The 20,463-nt window shown below is 44.7% G+C and overlaps 1 long non-coding RNA gene across 4 annotated transcripts in view; it reads left to right on the top strand.

The window, feature by feature from the left end:
- LOC123797398 (uncharacterized) overlaps positions 1-16,089 on the top strand; it is a 61,125-nt gene extending 45,036 nt beyond the window's left edge. Inside the window, exons 8-9 of one of the 4 annotated variants that reach the window (XR_015726157.1) lie at positions 15,763-15,893; positions 16,029-16,088. This is a non-coding gene — a long non-coding RNA (uncharacterized LOC123797398). Of the gene's footprint in view, positions 1-565; positions 2,356-13,931; positions 14,087-15,762 lie in introns of those variants that run through there. The other 3 variants (XR_015726156.1, XR_015726158.1, XR_015726155.1) reach the window with 3 other exon arrangements.
- Positions 16,090-20,463: the final 4,374 nt, after the last annotated feature.

Here is a 20,463-nt window from a genome sequence, read left to right as displayed (position 1 = left end):
ATGGTAATGAATGTGGCTCAGCACTGCCTTATCTGTGTGTCAAGTTGAAACTTGTTCTTTGCTTATTAGAGGTAGTGAAGCATATAGGAGCATGATGATGTTTTAATTTGAATTTTGAAAATTAAAAAAGCCAGGCACTAAATATTGACACAATGAAGAAGGAGAGCTCAATCCACTTTGAAATCCAGCCCCTCCCCCAGGATACTCGAGAATTTTTACATCTTCTTTAAAGTCCTTAAAATATAAAAGGATTAGCTTCTAAAGTGACTGATAAAGCCGGAGAGAAAAATAGGGAAGAGTATGGAAAGAGTCTAATGAAAACTCAGCACAGGGCTAGCACTTAATTCCATCTCACAATAACAAGAAAAAAGCATAATGGAGAGTGAGGAGTAGAGCCATTTACATAATAACTTCCTAGCAACAGCTGTAATGAACAAATACGGGCAGCTGAGTCAATTCTCTAAGACACTACCTCCCATCAGAGCTTAGGAAAAAGGGGGAAAGGAGGCGACAGTTAAATATGGGGAGAGTCCCTGAATTTGGGTTCTGTTCTATGTCATTTCAGACCAGATCACTTGATCTTTGTTACTGTGGCTTAAAACCGATTTGGCAAAGGAGAAGCAACCCGGTGAGACAGACAGCATCTCCCTCCAGGCGTAGCAGGGGTGAACGGGTACTTACGGGGGAGGTCTGCCTTTTCTGGAAATGGGTGAGTAGGGCTGATGCCTGTGAGTTCCCTGACTTGGCTGCAACATGACTAACATCAAAATCCTCCCTTCCTCATCACCCTCATCTTCCTCAGCCACGTGGCCGCTCTCGTTTTGTTGAGTGCTTCCGTGCTCTGTCAGGCACGGTGCTGGGCACTTCACATATACTTCTTTCGGACCTTGCAATGCTCCTGTGAAAGTAGATATGACTATCTCCATTTCACAGATAAGGAACCTGAAGCTCAAAGAAGGAAAATCACGTGGCTAAAATCTCACGATTAATAATAAAGTAAAAAGAGCTCATTTTGGGGGCGCCTGGGTGGCTCAGTCGTTAAGCGTCTGTCTTCGGCTCAGGGCCTGATCCCAGGTCCCTGGGATCGAGCCCCACATCAGGCTCCATGCTCCGCTGGGAGCCTGCTTCTTCCTCTCCCACTTCTCCTGCTTGTGTTCCCTCTCTCACTGGCTGTCTCTCTCTGTCAAATAAATAAATAAAAAATTAAAAAAAAAAAGAGCTCATTTTTGTTGAGCACGTATTACGTACACTACGTGCCGGGCACTCTGCTAAGCGCTTTCCACGGATCGTCCGACGTGACTGTATGCAGATCATACATGAGGCTGGAGAGACTCAGCGATGGCAGATAATTTGCCTGAGGTCATATAGCTGCTCAGAGGGAGCGCGGAACTTGAATCCAAGCAGCTGTGTGAGAAGGTGGGAGAATTAGGAGTCAGACCTAAGTGTGCTTGGTGCTGAACCGTGTTCACTCAATATTCACTCACACTCGGGGGACCGAGAAGATGGTGCCAATGATCGTGTAACTGTATTTCTTTAGAACCACGCCAGTGGATGTAACAAAATTATTAGTGGCCATATGGGGCTTCTGACAACTGATTAAGCCTGATCTTAGACAAAATCGTAGACAATCTGTGTGTGTGTGTGTGTGCGTGTGTGTGTGCGTGTGTGTGCTGCTTCTTTCTGCGGTAACCCAACTGGGCAGGATCTCACACCCCAGGACTTGCCATCAATATCCACTTAATTCACTCATCCTTTGCCTCATTCAAGTAACTGGCTGGATACTCTGAGAAAATTCTTTGTGCCACAACTTTAAGAACTAAGAATGGATCAAAGGATTCTCCTTCCAAAAGAGCACACACTTTTTTTTTTTTTTAGCTGCAGATGTTTTCAGTGCTTTAACAAAATATATGACTAAACGTAGAATTTCAGGCCCTTGCAGGGAGCAAGAGGAGAGATCTTGATGTGTCTGTGTGTCTGCACAGTGGGAATGGGGGCCTGGCTCAAGAAGAATTTTCTGGGGAAAAGAGAGATTTGTGTTTTTCTCAAAAACTGTCAAACAGGCCCGTGGTGTTATTCCACTTTCATTGTGATCCCCAGACCTACTCTTTTCTCCCTATTGGCTAACAGGAAGACTCAGCAAGGGGCAGGGATCTGGGGAGATGTAGCCCAAGGAAAGTGGGTCAGTAGGCTGAGAGACAGGGGACAAATCTCTATTGAGTTGCCTACAGATAGAGTGCCTGTGTGTTCCAATTTTGCAGAATTACCTTCCCGGGTTAGTGTCTATACCCCAACCACAGGGTCTGCAAAAATCCTTCCTGCTCAACACCCTGTTCCCTTCCTCTCGCCTTCAAGCTCTTCATCCTCCTCCAGCTCTGCTGTGATTTGGGGGAGCTGAGGGATTAACAGGTCCTTGCTTAACCACAGGTGAATGTCTGGACTGTCTTCTTTTAAGCGGGCTCCTCCCCCGCTCCTTTGAGTTCCCTTCTTTTCAAACAGGAAGGCTCCCTGGAGGGGCCCTCTTCCTGGCCTCCCTAACGCCTGGAGGAGGGGGGACTGGGGCCCAGCTAGCACTGTGGGCGCGGGTCGCGCGGGGACCATCCGCACCTGGCTCCGGGTGACACGCTCGGCCGGGCCAATGCTGCTCCACGGGGCTCTTTGCTGCTCACACCTGAGGCCATTAAAAAAGGCCTAAAGCTTAACAAGCTGACGCGCTGGGGGATGAATTACCCGCTAACGACAGGCGCCGGGCTGCGCAGAGAAAACTGGGACAGCGGAGGAGGGCGGGAGGGTGGCGGCGGGGTGTCACCCGCGGAGGAGTTCACCCGGCTTGTGGGCACCACCTCCTGGCAGCCTTCCCTTCGAGTCCAGGTCGGGTGGATGCGCTCCCCGGGGACTCCAGGGCCGAGGGGATTACAGCCACCTACTCCGTTCTCCAGCGCCAGCGTCTTAAGGTCATTAGGTAAAATCTTCTAAAAATCGTTTCTTTTTTCCTCTCTCACATTTGCACTCTCTGTTCCTGACTAATCCTGGGATTTGAAAAATTCTTTGATTTCCAGGCTTGCCACGGTAGGTGAGAGACACTGACATCACTTGTTTTTCCAGCTTTTGTTTTGCGTCCAGCAGAAAGTTTTTGCATCTGAGACAAAATGGTGCCCCAGCAAGATTTCTTATTTCTTCTTTCCTAGGCGGAAAAAAAATTTTGCAGTTTACCTTTGCAGTACGAATCCCCCACCCCTCTTTTAGAGAATGTAGTTGACAGCAACTAACATCCTATGTTAATAGACCAGTAATTGCTACATTTCATACCATGTAGGTTTCCCTCTGAAACCTCAAGGACATTCGGATGCTGTGGTGGGGGCTTAAATGTAGCAGCTAATGTGCTATTCCAGCAAGCACTTCCCCACCTCTCATCGTTTTATTGAACCTTTAAGTGGAGCTTGTGCTTCTCGAGGTAGGAGGAGGGCTTTGCGATGGAGTTCCATGGCTTAGTTTGGTTCTTTAGAGAAGATGCTAAGACCCCCAATTGCATCAAGAGATGCATTTGCTGGCATGGGTTTCAGATGAAAGCATGAATTCTCACTCACTTGCTGAACGCTGTGGTTTCAAATGAGGGTTTTGGAGACGAAGCTGGGAAACCTCGCAACCCAAAGCTCTTAGCAGAAATCACCAGCTTGGATTTGCGTATTGGCTTTGCCACAAAGTTTTAGCTCAACCCTGTTTCAGTGGCTATGATGTCTTACGAATACAAATATTTTCTGGTGTTTAACCTGAAGCCCTCTTGCTGTCACCGAAAGTCTGTGGCTTGGAACAACTGAGGCACCTGTCCTGCAGCGTGGACCTTATTACTTCATTGGGTGTCACCCTCTATTAAGTTGAATAAATAGCTTTCTGCTGACCGAAACACAAAAAGAAAATGCAAAAGGCTGGGGCTTTCCTTTTGTCGTTCATCCTCTCTTTTTGATCCTTGCAAAGGGTTGAAATACATGTTTCAGGGTTCAGCCAGTGAGGTTGTGTTTTTTATTAGTGATGGCCCTGGTTGGCGTCCTAGACTTGAATTGACCGTTTACTATAGGTTTGATTGACTTGGTCACAGCCAGACCAAAGGAAGCCACTCTTCGAGGCATCTGTCACCACCTTTCCCCACCCCCCTTTTGCCTTCCAAGGGGGAAGGCAAAGCAGACTCTCTAATAGCAAGTGGTGAAAAACATCTTTGTTGCTTTTTCATTAAATGGTAAAAGAGAATTAAGTCAGTTGGCAACAGGTGCCTGATCCACCATGCGCGGGGGAGGCGCCAGGTGACGTGGCTCCGCGCCTGTGGATCTAGAGCAAGCTGAAATTGTCACCGCCACCACCCCTGAGCGAAGCCCATTTAGTTCCGGCAGTTGGATCATTTGGCAAATGTTTGAATCATCACCCAGGGTTTCACAGATGCATCTTGGCTGCAGAGACCCTTCTCTTAGTCATGTAGCAAAAGAAGAGAGGAGAAAGAAGGGAGAGTCGATAAAGCAGATGCAGTGCTCATTGCCCACGAGTGAGCACCTGGAGGACTGGCCATTACGGAGTTCGTGGAAAGATGGCCTTTTCCTCCATGACCCGAACAGCTGAAGAAGGATCAGGTGATGAGGGACCAAAGAGAAGGCTGGCATCTTTGAAATTTTTAAATAAGGGCTTTGTACTGAGAGCGTTACATGTGGCCCAGGTAGCTGAAGACCCCTTTAGAACTCGAGGCTATAAGAGAGCCTTACTTTAATTACTTACAGTGAGGAAAGCTCTTCAGCTGCTGGTTGGAATATATGTAAACAGATCAGACATCCCACAAGTTTTTGATCTTGAACACCACTGTAATTGAGTATCCCACACGGAACGGGAAGGTGAGGGGTCATTCTTACTGAAATATATTCCAAAGTCTCTGATGCCGAAGCCTTTATCTACTTATTAAAGATGTTAGTTATGAAAAAAGTTCTTATCTTGGAGACTTTGATAGCTGTTACGAATCTTGAAAGCACTATTTTCTTGGACTGTTTTTGTCAAATCAGATTTCATTTGGAGAAATAATTCTCCCTCCTGGCCTTATGATATCTCAAGGTACCACTCATTCTTTCCTTCAGTACTGAAAACTTTTCTGTTTTCAAAACTTTTCATAGATCTTTCCAGTACAACACTTGGTCACATCACCTTGTCTCAAAACTTGTGATGGCTCTCCGTGGCCCTTTGAATCTTGGAAGGACAGGGACTGTAGAAGGTGGAAATTATCTCCCCAACATTTTTTTCTGTCCCTGACTTATGTCCAATACCAGAGACTTTACTACGTCTGAAAGTAATCGATGTCATTATTAGGTAGTCCGAGGTAGTAACACGCTTGCTTTTGTACTGAGGTGAAAGCAGTTCCCTGAGGCACCAGTCCGACCCCATGACAGCAACAACTACCACAACTTTGGCGTTTTTTAGGATATGACGTTTGAAGACATTACTCTGTCTTGCTATTCACCAGTGTGAGCTTGGAGTCTCTTCTATTCCGTGTGTCTGGTGTCAAGACTAGAAAAACCTGTGGGTACAGTTGTGCTCACCATGGCTCCTCTCAAAGGGTGCGGCCAGATCAAGCCCACCCTTATGAGCTTTCAAGAGCAGCTCTGCCGGCCTATTATATCTACCCGCCCCTTGCTTCCAGGCCTTCCCAGTACAAATCCCCAAACTCCGGCTGGCCTCTCACTGTTCCTCACATACAGGAATGATAATTCTTCTCTTTTTGGTCTGTCTGAAAGAAAGCAGAGAAATCTGAGTTACGATCATGTGTACCCTCATGATTTCAGGATCCCACTGTAGGTGGAGTGCTGATGCTGGATGAATGAATTGTGGTCTCTGCCATCTTGGGGCGAACAGTAAGCTTCTTAGATGGACGGTCCAAAACAGAGAACAAAGAGATTAGCGATTGCAAATTTCAGTAAGTGCCACACCGCTGAGAGCCATGGGGTGCCGCGCCAGAGAATTATGCCTTGGGTAGGTCTGTGTGTAGGAAACCCGATTTCCGTAGGATTGTCAGAAAGGTCTCTCTGGGGAGACCGTATTGAAGTGCTGCCTGAAGGAAGGTGAGAAGCTGGCTCTGTGAAGAGTGGAGGAAGAGGAGAAGGGGGGAAAGAGAAGGAGGCGGGAGAGGAGGGAGAAGAAGCAGCAGCAGAGGAGGAGACAGCCGCACGCACAGGCATTGGGTTCGGTGCTCAAGGAACCTAGAGAAGCAACGAGGGGCTGGGCTGTGGAGAGAGTGTTAAAGACAAAGGCCAGATCTTGAGTTTTGCAAGCCATTTGAAGACTTGAACTTGTCCCTAAAAGAAAGGGAAGTTCTATTTTGAAGGTAATAACACAGAAGTGGGGGGGGGGGGTTGCACGTGTGTACATGCCAGAGGGAGGGAGAGAGAGGGAGGGAGGGAGGAGTTTTAGTTTCAGAAAGGTCCCCCTGGCAGCTGTGTGAAGAAGGATGTGTGTGTCCAGCCCTGAGAGGGGTGCCATGGAGGGGGTGGTGAGCATGCCTGTCTGATCAGAGCTTGTTCTGAGCTGGTGTCAGGGTCATCGTGTGGGAAGTTAGAGCACCGGGGTAGAGCTCTGGGTGTGTCTGCCCGTCAGGTGTCAGGTGGGCTTGTTCAGAGGAAGCTCAGGCAAGAATGGTGAAGAGCCAACACTTAGATCCGGGGCTGTTGGTCAGTTCCCTCCACCGTCTTGCTCTCTCCTAGGGACCTAGAAAGCCACCTGACCCTAGGGATCCAGGGACTCCAGAGGGAAGGGCAGCACTATTTGGAAGAGGAGTTGGAAATCGTGACAGATGCATACGTGGGTCTTCCTGAGTTATAGATGGGAGACACCGGGAGAAATGTCACATGATGGAGACTGGATGGGCTTCATTCAGTCTGTACCCACAACCCTCATCTTTTCAACCTGGCTCACTGGGCTTTCTCAAAACTTATACGAGGATCAAGGTAGTGAAGAGGTAGGGGAGGTGTGTTCTTCACCCCAGCCTCGAGGGGGCTATTCTTCCCCTCAGTCCCTTCCCCCATTTCCCTCCCATTTTTCTCAACCCCCTCCAGTCCTTCCTTAAGCATACCCAAACCACAGTCCACGCCACAACCCAGTGAAATGACACGAAGGATTCAGCCTTATGCGGTCCTCAGCCCTGGAACCTCTGCTGCTAGGGCCTCTCCCCATAAGCAGACATCACAGGAGGAAAGAACCTTGTTCGTAGTTACCTGACTCCTGCAGTTGAGGAGAGCCAACCTGCTCTGAGTCCAAGTGGAAGAGGACTGGGGAGAGGGAGGGGAAATTAGCGGTGGGAGAGAGGGAACTCAGAAGGGGAGAAAAGCCATTGGGAAATTGTATCCGTTTCTGCTGGGTGGATTCTATAATGAGACTTCGTCCCTATTTCTCCAAGGAAACATCAGTTGAACATGACTTTCCCCTGATCCACAGAATTGGTTTTTTTTTTTTTTTTTTTTTTTTTTGGCAGTCATGAGTTAAGATGCTTTTGCCAGCTTGATGGGGAGAGTGGGGCGTGTCTGTGGGGCAACGTGAAATCGGCTCACAACCATGTGAAAGAAAGGGCGTGCCTGCCACACACACACACACACACACGTGTATATACTGGTTTTGTCTTGAGTTTTAGTTGCCTACAGGTTTTGGTTACTCATGAGGCCGTGAGCATTAAAATTCTCCATTATCGTTGCTTCACGAAAGAGAAGAATCTGGTACTCCCAGAACCCTGGCACGGGATTCTGTAATTGCATTATATTTCATAATTGTTTGGAGCTGGATTATTTGTCCAATTCCATCACACATGATTATTTCCTTCTCTGGCCTTATAAATTGGATAAAGCTCTTATCAGTATTCGCTCAGACATAGGCAACAGCCTGAGTTTTCAGGCCCTCACATCGTGCTTAAAGAGAATTTTAACGTATCTAAAAATACCAGGCCCGGCGCTATTTGTTTAATGCCATTATTGCAGAGCCCCCCCCCTTTTTTTGGACTAAACCAATCCCAGCTGCAGAAAGCAAAGATTACAATGAATGAAAATCCATAAACCGGGAGCCCTGCTAACTGGCAGATCGTCGATGGAGAAAACTCCGTGTCCCCTGCCTGGGGTCAGCTCACAGGGTCTTCGGCAGAGAAGGGTAACTTATCACTGCTGCAGGTGGACAGCCAGGACACTGGTCTTCTTGGAGTCCCTTGTCAGGGGTCTCAGAGCCCGGCTGGGCAGGGACAGAGGCACTTTGTGGCAGATGAGGCTCCAGACCAGCGGGGTTATTGGTACCGGGCAGACATGGTGTCTGCCTTCCTTTCTCTGTCCATCACCTGTGTTTGTAGGCACCGTCCCGGATGTTTGAACACACAGTTGCTTTCCACCAGCCTTAGGAAGGATGCAGAGTTGGTGTGATTTCGGTGCACAGGAGAGAGATTCCTGTCTATAGGCTCAGAGCAGTTTTGTATCACAAATGCAAGTCAGACTTCACTGTGTCTTGAACCTTTGCTTTCTGACTCTGTGTTGAGTGCTCTTTCCACAACATTTTGCTGGCTCAATCCAGTCCCTGGGGCGAATGCTCCTCACTGTGCAATCAAAGGCTTGAGTCAGAGAAAGGCCGAGAAGGCTGGGTTTGAACATTCTTGACGTCAACAGAGATTGTAACAGAGAGAGAAGAGGGAGGAGGGTTTAGGCTTTTGTCCAAGGGATTGGCTCAAGCTGTTTTGTGGAAGTTGTGTAGACCAGGGGACATTCAACAACGTGGCCTGGAATCTGGGCAGGTGTAGGTAGCTGCGACCCACACCTGGGCTTGAGGTGACATCCTTTGCGTTACACCCCTGTGGATTTGGGTATTTCTAGCTGCAGCCCCCGGGTATCATACAGTAAGTAAGGACTTACAAATACCCTGTCTTGTGTATGTTTATGGCAAGGGCAGCAAATCCTTTTAAAGGAAGGAACCGTGAGCACTTCCTGTGTGAGGGGACTCTGATGTACTTTAAAAGGAAATGCTCATTATTTTGATTTTTATTGTTAGCTGTAATATTCTTTACAATCGCAATGTATCTCTAACCAGCTTTTATAGAGTTAAATAGTCTAGTTAAAAAAAAAAGAATGTCAAAAAAGTTAAAATTTCTAAAAATGGTTTCTGGGTAGGATTTATTTAAAATCTACTTATGTATTAATATATACAAATAACAAATATAAACAATGTCAAAAAGCAAGAAACACAATCAGTGTTTAAAATTCTATTATTATTCAACTAGGAAAAAGCTGTTCTATTTTTCTTTTTAAAGAACAGCTTTTCTGAGTAGTCGCTAAAATTACTGATAATACAGCATGATACATTTCATAATTTTACAAGCGCATCTTAATTTCTCTTGTGTTTCTTTCCTTCTGCTTCTCAGCTTTGCATCCCATTTCGTTGTAAAAGTTTTCTGTTCTTTTCTGAATGGGGCCATCTTTCTGTGTTTTTGTCCTGGCTTCCTGTCTACCGTGGGCCTGCCTCCTTCAGTGTAAAGGTTCTTGGTTTGTATATGACACCTTGACTTGTGTTTCAGCAGCTAGGGCTGGTGGAACCATCTTGACCATGGATTCCATCCTCCCTCGATGACAGTGCTTTGGTCCCCAACACTCTGCACCCTCAGGTACCTTTCAGCCTTTTGCTCATTCACTACCAGCCTGCCTTGGGTTCTGAGTTCCCTGATCAGGGGTTTGGCCAGATCTATCTGAGCAATATGGCAGATGGTGCCACCATTTCCTTTGTTCTTCATAATGTTCTTCTCTTTCAAATTCAAAAGGAGACCTAAAAGGGAACGCAGATCTATTACAAGGCTCCCAGTGGACTGGGTTGCAGATAGAAAGAATTTTAAATAAAGATGCAACCAACAGTGTCTTGTTCCCAGTTAAGACACAGACATTTGAAGATGTCTGGTGTTCCTTCATTGAAGGGTGTATGTTAGTATCACATGGAGAGGTGTTTTGGAATATTCTAGCCAGAACCCATCTCTCCTTCTGCTGAGAAGCTCCATGGGGGCCTCATCTTTGGAAAACGTTGTCAGGGGGTGCTGGCGTACCTCTCTTTGAAGAGCCACTGGTTTAGAAAAACTTACCCCTGAGTTGTTTGGAGGCCATCAGCCATCCAGGCTGTGTTGCTCTTTCCTTCTGCTTTCATCCCCCGTGGCACACATTGTTTCCCAGGGCATCAAGGTACCCGTCACTCAGAATGCAGGACGTAGTGCAGGAGGGCAGACTGGTTGGTGCTCTGGAAAACGAGCGTTCAGCAAGTTCTGTCATTCTTCGCTGTGCAAAAGGACACACGCAGGTGCCTTCCCTGGGGAAGGGCTGGCCTAAGGGCCATGGGCCGCTGATACGCAGGCTGGTTCCACTCCCAGTTCTGTTTTTAATTAGCTCACTTGATTTCTCTGAGCTTTGCTCTTCTTGCCGGTAAAGAAGATTAGACTGAGTGATGTGTAAGGTCCTCTGAAGTTCTAGGCTACTTTGAGTTCAACTTAAAAAAAAAACAAAACAACTTCAAGTATTACACGTGTGACCTACTTTTATTGTAGAAAACCATAAAACGTTGGGGTAAGCAAAAAGGAAAGAAAAACTTCATTATCCCATGACCCCACCAGCCTGCGATGACCTTCAGATATAATTTTTTTTTAGCCCTTTGCAAAGATAAACACAGATATGAATGTGGGCACATAAACATAAAAATACATGTATTGTAATATGCTCGTATTTTACAGAAAGGTGACTGTCCTGTGAATTACCTTATAATCTGTCTTTTTAGTTAATATAACAAGAACATGGGAATACCTTCCCATGTCACTAAATGCACACTTGACACCTTTAACTTAGGGGCAGATAGCTTAGTGATCCAGAGCCTGGCCTTGGAGACCGTCCCGGGCTCTGCTCCTCACCAGCTGTGTAACCTTGAGCAAATTACTTCGCCTCTCTAAATCTCAATTCCCTCCCAGGGAAGATGGCCATAATAATCCCACTGCATAAAGTGTTCTGAGGATTAAATCAGACAGGGCATGTTAAGTACTGAGCGCAGTGCCTAGTAAGTGCCCGTAGCAAGGGCCCAATAAACGGTAACTAAAAATGCCGCATATCATTTCATTTTGCTAATGTGCGTAATTTAACCAATCCTCTATTATCGCTTGTTTAGATTTTCCCTTGCTATTATACACCAGGCTAAACGGGTTGTTTCATAGATAAATATTCGTATAGATTCCGATGGCACACCTCGAAAAGCAGAATTGCTGGGCTAAAGGACATGCACTTTGAAAGATGTCGCTATGCAGAGCCACAGTGCCCCGCAGAAGGTTGTAGCAGTCTATGAGAATGACCATCCTCCACATCTAAGGGATGCATTAGTTGACCTTGTGTTTTATTTATTTTTTTTAATTTAAAGGGAAGAAAAAAAATGGGTGAAAAATGGTGTCGTTTTATTTTGCATTTATTTTTATAGACATACCCGGCCCACTCTTCTGCAGCGTTTGCCTCTCTATTGATGGTTTGTGAGGATGTTCGTGCGTTTAGAGTAGCAGCCCTTTGCTTTCATTTATTAATTCGTGAGCGTGAGCTCCATAGTCAGGTACTGGGGTAGGTGCTGATGGTGAGCACAACAGTCCCGGTCCTTGCCCTTGTGCATGTAAGCTTCAGGGAGGGAAATGGATATTAAAGAAATAATTAAAACCTGCTATAAAGGAGGAGGACCGGGCTATCCAGGGAGACTTCCTGGAGGTGGTGATGAGTGAAGAGAAGCAGGAGAAAGAGGACTTAGCTAAGCAGAGATGGGGTTTCAGGTGTGTAGGAACATTTTCCTTAGTTGGTTCTTTGCTTTTCCCTCTTTTCTTTTTCTTTTCTTTCCTTCTTCTTCTTTTTTTTTTTTAAACTTGGCTCATGGTCTATGTTGAAATCTCAGGGTTTTAAAATTAGAAAAACGTATAAATGTTTATATTCATGTATATTTTCCACCTTTGGTGTTTTGCTTGGAAAGTATATCCAATGAGATTTTAATTTTACATTTTTGATATTTCTAGAACCCTTCATCCTAAGTGAGACAGATGCGAATTTAAAACGAACACCCAAGATTGTACTTCTAGAAGTATCTTGTGGGGCTGGGCTCATGAGCAGTAAAACTAACCTTTAAAACTTATGTTCAGGTGTAATGGAAGTTAGAGAGGAGGGAAAATGTGATTCATAGGAGAACCCAGAAGAAGAGAGTTTGTTTTTCACCCTCTCTCATCTGAGCCACTTGATTTATGGACCTCATGCTTTTAACAAATCGATATGGCCCCAGGTTGCTCTCTTGGTCTAGGAAAGTTTTCTATCAATCTAATTCATGCTAACATGTGAATAGCTGAATAAACTGTCTGCCCTTAATCTATTTACATTTAACAGAACACCAAAAAAAAAAAAAAAAAAAAAAAAAAAAAAAAGAACCATGCTTACACAAAATGGGAGACTTTCAGACCTCCAAGTCAGCCTGGACATAGGAGATAAAGTTTTGGTTAAATGAATCCCTACCTGGATTCTTAGCCTCACGAAAGCATCAGTTGTAGGTAGTCGCTAAAGGCTGAGAGGTATTGAGTATACTGGGTAAGAGAGTAAACTCGAGAGGCAGAGTACTGGGGTCCAGCTCTAGTTCTTTCATTTACTAGTGTGACTGTGGGCAAGTTCATTAATCTCTCTGTGCTCCAGCGTCCTCATCTGTGAAATGACGATGAACGTACCCATCTCATAGTAACACTGAGAGGATTGAATGACATTAAATGTCTGGTACACACAACACTGCCTGTTACAAAGCAAGTGCTCAACAGATAATAGTAGTTGTTATTTTGATGGAGAACCTTTCCTCAGGAAAGATCAGGAAGCTGGAATCTTCTCTTTACCTGTGCCCTGGGGATTTCAATATTCCATTCTCTTGGTTTTCCTCTTACGTACCTAACTCTCTGTTTCCTTTCCTTTCTTTCTTTCTTTCTTTCTCTCTCTCTCTTCCTCCCTCCCTTCCTCTCTCTCTCCCTCCCTTCCTCCCTCCCTCTGCCTCTCTCTCTCTCCCTTTCTCACTTCACTTCATTTCACTTCTTTTTTTCTCTTTTCTTTTCTTTCCTTTCCTTTCCTTTTCTTTTCTTTTCTTTTCTTTTCTTTTCTTTTCTTTTCTTTTCTTTTCTTTTCTTTTCTTTTCTTTTCTTTTCTTTTCTTTTCTTTTCTTTTCTTTCTCCATGCCTCAGACTGCCCTCACACATGATGATTTATACAACCTCTTTCTTAGTTGTCACCTTTTAACCTCAGTCTTCTCAACCTGGACCACCTTTGCTTCTCTTGATTCATTTATCACCTCTTTGAGCTGGTTTCCAAAATTTATATCACTAACCCACCTTATCAGTACATAACATTTGAATATTTTGTCAGTTAATTAGCTGAAAAATCCAGGATAAATGGCTTTAGGTGTCGTTTGACCCAGGGACTCTCGTGATATAACCAAAGCCCTAGATTTTCTCATCTGTTTGCTCTGCCTTCCTGGAGATTGGACTCATCCTCTGACAGCCAGGAGATTAGCTAGAGTCAGCAAAGTGCTCATGCTACTGCTTTGCCCGTCACACGATTGATGGAGAAGAGAGAACCTCTGCCCCTCACTTCAGATGGGAATCCGTTCTGCCACAGTGCACGGCTGCATATCTGGGCACTGCTTTATGGCAAGTGTGAATGGATGCTGATGGGCAAAACAGTAAGTATTCACTGCAAATATATTGTTTTTCCTCAAGTTTATCAAAACACAACCAAGAAGATACTTGATTCTTCTGTTCTGTCTTTACTAATTTTATTGGGACAGTTACCATTATCCCGTGATCCCATAAGTTCAAATGCTCAGTATACAAATTTGCTGTTCCCTTTTTTATGACATCCCTTGTGTTCCAGTTCATGGATTCTGGAATGCACTTCCACCTTGATGTTGATGTCCCATTGATCGGTCCAGCTCAGTGCAAGCCTCATCTGGTCTGTGCAGTGTTCTGTGGACACTGGGGGTCCACACTGAATTCGTCTGGCCGACTTCTACAGGATGTCCGCGGTATTCAGGCATGTCTTACAGTATTCTACATTCTATTTAGAGCTGCCTTATTTCCTCTCCTACTTTTACTACCCAGCTGGATTTGGAATGCCTCCGAAGCATATCTGGCATTTCTCTGGGTCTTCCCACACTACCTGGGACAAGCTGTCTGTGGTGTGGAGACTCAAAGTTTCTGTTAAGACCAGACCCCAGGTGTGTTGGGGTACAATTCTCGGCAGTCAGCATGGACTTTGAGTAAGCCCAAGTCCTCAGACAGCTGCCCAGCGATGTGCACTGTGGAACTGTGGGGCGTAGGAAGAGATGTGATGTGGAAAATGTTTTGAGGGCAGGTACGTTGGAGGAGTGCCGTCTCAAACAAGGTTAGCATTTTCCTTACTATATGAGTTTTCAGATCCTTGACAGTGTACTATGCTTGCGAATCTGCACAAAAGCGGTTTTTATGGGCTGAACTGCGTAACCCCCCGTTCATATGGTAAAGTCCTAACCCACTACGGAATGTGACTGTACTTGGAGATAGGGTCTTTAAAGACACAATTAGGGCCATGTGGAGGGCTCTAATTCAAAATGACTGGTGTCTTTATAAGAAGAGATTAGGACACAAACATGCATAGAGGAAAGACCTTGTGAAGACATGGGGAGAATATGGCCTACAAACCAAGGAGAGAGGCCTCAGAAGACACCAACCTGCTCACACCTTGATCTTGGACTTCTAGTCTCTCAAACTGTGAGAAAAGCAACTTCTGTTGTTCAAGCCCCCCAGTCTGGGGTACTCTGTTACGGCAGTCCTAGCAAACAAATATGGGTGTGTTTGAGTGTGTTTTTCACATGAACTTGACCACACAGTCCCTCTTTTCCATCAAAATTTCCTAAGATGAGCATCTGATGTCATTCCTTGGGCTGCAGTGGTTGTTGGCACTGCCGGGCCTGACAGGTGCCTCCTAGGGATGGACTGGCCCTTGCCGTGTGCTGTGCCCTTACGCCCATACACTCAGGAGCCCTTCTGTGTCTCGTAGCCTCGTCCATGTTCTGATAAGCTGCAACCCATGGTGGGTTCTAGTTTTGAACTTCATAAGCTATGGAAGACTCTGATTTTGACAACCACACAACCTTAGTTGGGAGTCCTTGGGAGTCAGAGGTGGTGTTTAATATGTGTGATATAAAGTGGACACTTAATAATTTGCTAACGTCATGAAATTAGGAGGAAGATTTATTTTTTTATTTTTTTTTCTTTAAAGATTTTATTTATTTATTTGACAGAGAGACAGCCAGCGAGAGAGGGAACACAAGCAGGGGGAGTGGGAGAGGAAGAAGCAGGCTCCTAGCGGAGGAGCCCGATGTGGGGCTCGATCCCAGAATGCTGGGATCATGCCCTGAGCTGAAGGCAGACACTTAACGACTGTGCCACCCAGGCACCCCTAGGAGGAAGATTTAGATAGGTATGCATTATATTTCTTCCCCAAAAGATCTGGATTAAAATATTTACTTTGAATAGAGGTTCCTAAAGCCTCTCTTTTCCTTGACGAATGTGTTATCCTTCTGGAGGTTAGTACCTCTTTTTTAGTCAAACCACCTGTGTCCTACGACAGAATGTAAAGGGTTAGTGAGAAGGAAATGTCAAGCTCTTTTCATTCCTCTTGCACATTTTCTTTTCACAAAGGTGTCTCCTATTTTTTCTTCTAGATTCCACTATTTGGTAACAGTAACTGTGGACTGTAGGATGGCCAATGAGAAAGAGAAAAGAGAAGGTGCTATTTATTTATCAGAATACATAAACTGATGCTTGAGAGTGGTGCTAATGTCAAGCACATATGGTAAGTAGTTTTTGTAAGGCTTCCATGGAGGAATGGAGAGTCTCTTAAAAACAAAATAATCATTGCAATTGGAAGAGGAAAGAAGAAGAGGCTAGGCCCCTGTTTTCCTCTGGTAAATGAGACACTTACTCTTAGGGTCAAGCTAACATCTCTAGAAAAGTCACAGCCCAGGTTCATCCAGAGAAAAGAGTCAGGTAAGTAGTTTTATAATCTTTTATAAATGCGTGTCTGCATATTTGTGTATGAATTTAATGAGAAATAGTGCCTCAAGTAAGGGTGGCTGTGGTTGAGAGTGGGAACTGGGAAGGGGCTGGGACTCTCAAAACCTCCGGGTCTGAGAGTCGGCACCCCCTCTTACGCTGCATCTGGCCCTCAGCATGTCACCAGGACTAACCAAACACAACCCTAAAGCAGACAATCTCTGGATATGAGGAAATGAAGATGCAAATCAGGGTTCATGTATCAGTCTTTTGAGGTCAGACCCCACTGTTCTGGAGAATCACCTTTGGATGCTTGTTAAAACACAGATTCCAGGGACTCTTCTCCCCAAGATTTGGATTCACTAGATCTGGAGTGGGTAATTGGAATCTGCATTTTTGGTAGGTGCTCGGATGATTTCGATATAGTGAGTCTTCAGACCCAGCTTGGGAACCACTGGCCTAGAAGCCTCCTTTTCTGGGCAGAGGCTGGGCCTAGCTGTCTCTTTCCTGCAGAAGGCCTGCCAGTAAACCATGCCTCCTGACTCTGTTATCGAGATAATACCACAAACGGAACCCAGATGAGTCATACGTAAACTTTATTAAGTTCAAATGTTTTCATAAGCAACTTGTCCTTTCCAAAAATCAGGTTATAATAGATTTTGGAGGGAGTCTTTGGGTTTGCTTGTCAGAAACAATACCAAATGGAGATCTGGGGACATTGCCACTCAAGCAATGGGTTCTGTAATTGCAGGAGCACAAATCTTTTTGACAAGGACACTGGACTTCCCTGTAAGGGTCCTTCTGGTGTTAACACATATTCCTGACCTCTTATTTGGAATGCACTAAACTAAATGCCTATTAAAAGCCCTTTGTTCCCTTCAAGAGTGTCTCAGGGGCTTATTTCTTTCTGTCCTACAGAGTTTAGAGACTCTCCTGAGGAATGGGCCTCAATCTTTGCTAAATTAGCTCTTCAGGTATTAGTCCTCAAAAAGGGGGCATCTCAATTGCTCACAGATGACAGAGTTAGCACTCGGTGGGACATTTATGTAATTTGTAGCCCTGTGTTTAAGGTAATCCTAAAATGGTTTAGAGTTTATGCAAAATGAGTTTAGTACTGATCACTGCTATCCTCCCCTTCAGGCTGCTGATAAAGTAATGGAAGAAAAATACAAAACTTTTCTTAAGGTTTCTTGCTGTTTCTTTGGTTTTTTATACAAAGACAGGAATTTTTTTATGGGCCAGTCTATAAAACCTTATCATGTATCTCAGGCCATGAGTGTTTCTCAAAGCCAAATTCATAATAAATACTATGGCAAAAATCTAAGTAAGAAAGATATGTTTTTTGTCAATTCAAAATCCAATTTAAGTGATATAAAACAAGGCCATTCAGCTGTTAAACATGTGCTTAAGTAATGAGGCAGAAATCAGATAATTTGGATGCCTCTCCGCCTGTCATGGGAACTGAGAAAACACACATCCACTTTTATGTTGATGACATAATCTTAGTATCACTTGTTAGAATGGCCATAAAACACTGATGAGCCATTGCCTGATTATTATCAGAAAGGATCAGTACCAGTATATGAAAACTGAAATTACTGTGGTTGGCCAAGATGTCTCAAGAGTTGAGCTGGACTTTGTCCTAACTGTGCAGTTCTAAATGAACAAACAACTCATTTGGAGTTAAATAATGATCAGGAATGAAGCTCTCATCACATTAAAGAGTTTTTTTAATGTTCTTGGGTCTCCCTAGGACAGCTAATATCCTGGTGGGCTCATCAGAATTTAGAGCTATTAAAAATCAGAAATTCTCCTGGGGCCATGTTGGGATTTTAAAATTATTGCAGTAGCCAACCAGTAAAACTTAACCTTAGAAAGTTGCAGACCCAAATTCTTTCTTTTCTTTTTTGACATAGAAATTTGGGACTTGCAACCCAAAATCGGCCTGGGCACTTGGCAGATTTAAAGTCCAGTTTTTGTGAAAGGCTTTGGCCCAACATCTAGGCCAATGGTTCTCAACTGGGGTTTTCTCCCCACTACCCCCAGGGACGGCTGACATTTTGCTTGTCACACCTGAGCAGAGGTACTACTGACATCTAGTGGGCGTCTAGTAGGATAGTAAATGTGCCACAGTGCAGGGGACAGCCTCCTCCCTGCCCCCCACCCCCATGCCAAAGAGTTTATCCCCACTACAAGTCAATACTGAGGTGGAGAATCCCTGTTCTAGGCTGTCCTAGGACAACGCTAGGTGTGGTTCTGGGCTGGCATTGCCTAAAAGTGAGAAGCAGACGTCCCTGTCTTTCCAGAAGGATTCCAGTTCTGCGTCTGGTATGAAAGACTCAGACTTATTGATACTGAGGCCCTTGTCAGGGATGTCAGCTCTAAAAACAATTTAGAATTTGCCAAAAGGTCAACTGAGTTTTGATTTGAATGGTATGGTATAAACCAAGGAAAATTTTGCCCATTCATTCTGCTAGAGTGTCTCAAATCTTTCCCTGCATTAAGTAGATGTTGAGAAAAAACACGGAAACAAACTCAACATATATACATTTTACTATCTTAGTTTTCCAAATGTTTCCTAATTGAGGGGATGAGATGATAAGCTCCAGGGATGGGTTCAGGTAATGGAACAAAACTGTAGAGTTCTAAGTGTTGTGATGGTGATGATGATTGAAGGGTTTTTTTTATAGCTTTTTCTGTGGTGGTATTTAGGCAGCCCTCATCTGATGAGGATTTCTGTGACTTTATACAACCTACATGTACAACTGTGTATATCTTATAACCTAACGGTGTTAAGTTCCTGAAAGGTACAGCACAAGGAAGATACCAAGCCTAAATCCAAGCCTGCTCTCCTTGCTTATTGAATCTCCCCAGGTGACACTGAAACGTCAGTTGCCTTCATAACCTGGACCAGATCCAGCGTGAAGATTTAGCCCTTCACCTTTCCATCCCCAGGTGCTGGCTTGGCCCAGTATCCAGACCCAAAGCTCTGCATGAGGGATTGGCACCCCGATTCCCAAGTTTTACCTTCCCGAGAGATGGCAAAGGAAGATGGAAGTTTCTTCAACCTGCAGCTCACTTTTGAAGATTCTGTGGGATGGATTAAGTGAACATCAGACCACAGCAAGCCCTCCGAGAGGACTTCATGCAGAGTGTGGGCTGAGGTGGTGAGGAGGGGTGTGGGATGGTACCAACATTACGGGTGAAGGCTTCCCTTACCTATCGCTTTTTATATAAGCATGCCAGCAATAGAGTCGTCCTGGAATATGGTGCCCGGAAGATCAATTAATCTCTTTTCAGTGAACTTGGATACTTCCTTCTACTAAGAAACCCGTGTCAGCTCACAGAAAGCTGGTTGGAATGCACAGCTGTAGCAACTAATTAAACTCAGATGCCCGCCTCTTAATTGTTTTTGATCTTTTTTTTTTTTTTTTACCTTGAATTTCCACATGATTTAATAACGTAAGACAACTTATCTACTTGGGAATGTGAGCAGGATAGAAAGGATAAATAAATATCAGGTAAAAAAAAGATAGGAAGTTTTAAAGTTAATGCCTTTTTAGTAACATGATACTAACCTGGAACTTTTGCTAGCTGTGGTATGAGTAAGTAAATCATGGATCATTTGCGTAATTTTTAGGGTGCTGGTGGTTCCCATAGATGTGAACAGCTTCCCCAGCATTACTTTCTTATTTTCTTTGGCTGTCTGTCATGGACTTAACCTCTACCATTCCTAGTGTTGTTCTCCCTTCTCCAATTCTACTTGTACCCTGGCCCAAGCCTCGATAATCTTAAAAACCCACAAAACTTTGAGATAGGTTAATTCCTTTGTAAAGAAGACTGCCTATTGGTTGCCCCTATGTTTGTTACAAAGGGCATTACAGGAGGGTAGAAACCTGTGTTCATATCTTCAGTTTCTGAAATGACTTTTTTGGGGGGGGCAAAGGGAGAGGGAGAGAGAGAAACTGAAGATGGGGGACTCCGTCTCACAACCCTGAGATCATGACCTGAGCTGAAACCAAGAGTCGGACGCTTAACTGACTGAACCACCTGGGTGCCCCAAAGAGATGACTGGTTTTAATGCTGCCAGCATTGACTGGGTCCTCCCCTTTCTTCTTTAGCACCTTCTGCTGTGCTGAGGCTTCTCTTTCCATTAACTCTGGTTCTGTCTGGTTTTATCCTACCTTATTAGAAATGGAACTAAGGCCCCCAAACCATGAGGACCAGTGTAAATTCTCCTTGTAGTCTGGTGCTTTTCCTATAATACTCCATGGGACTAACCCCAAACTATCCGAAACTGAGGTCTGGCCATTGTTATTTCACAGCACAAGGTCTTACTAATTTGGGTGTCTAAGAGTCAGAATTTATGG

Source organism: Ursus americanus, chromosome 11, assembly GCF_024610735.1.
Source record: "Ursus americanus isolate L20-20 chromosome 11, mUrsAme1.1.p, whole genome shotgun sequence".
Classification (NCBI taxonomy): domain Eukaryota; kingdom Metazoa; phylum Chordata; class Mammalia; order Carnivora; family Ursidae; genus Ursus; species Ursus americanus.
This window is presented reverse-complemented; position numbering and strand designations above follow the sequence as displayed.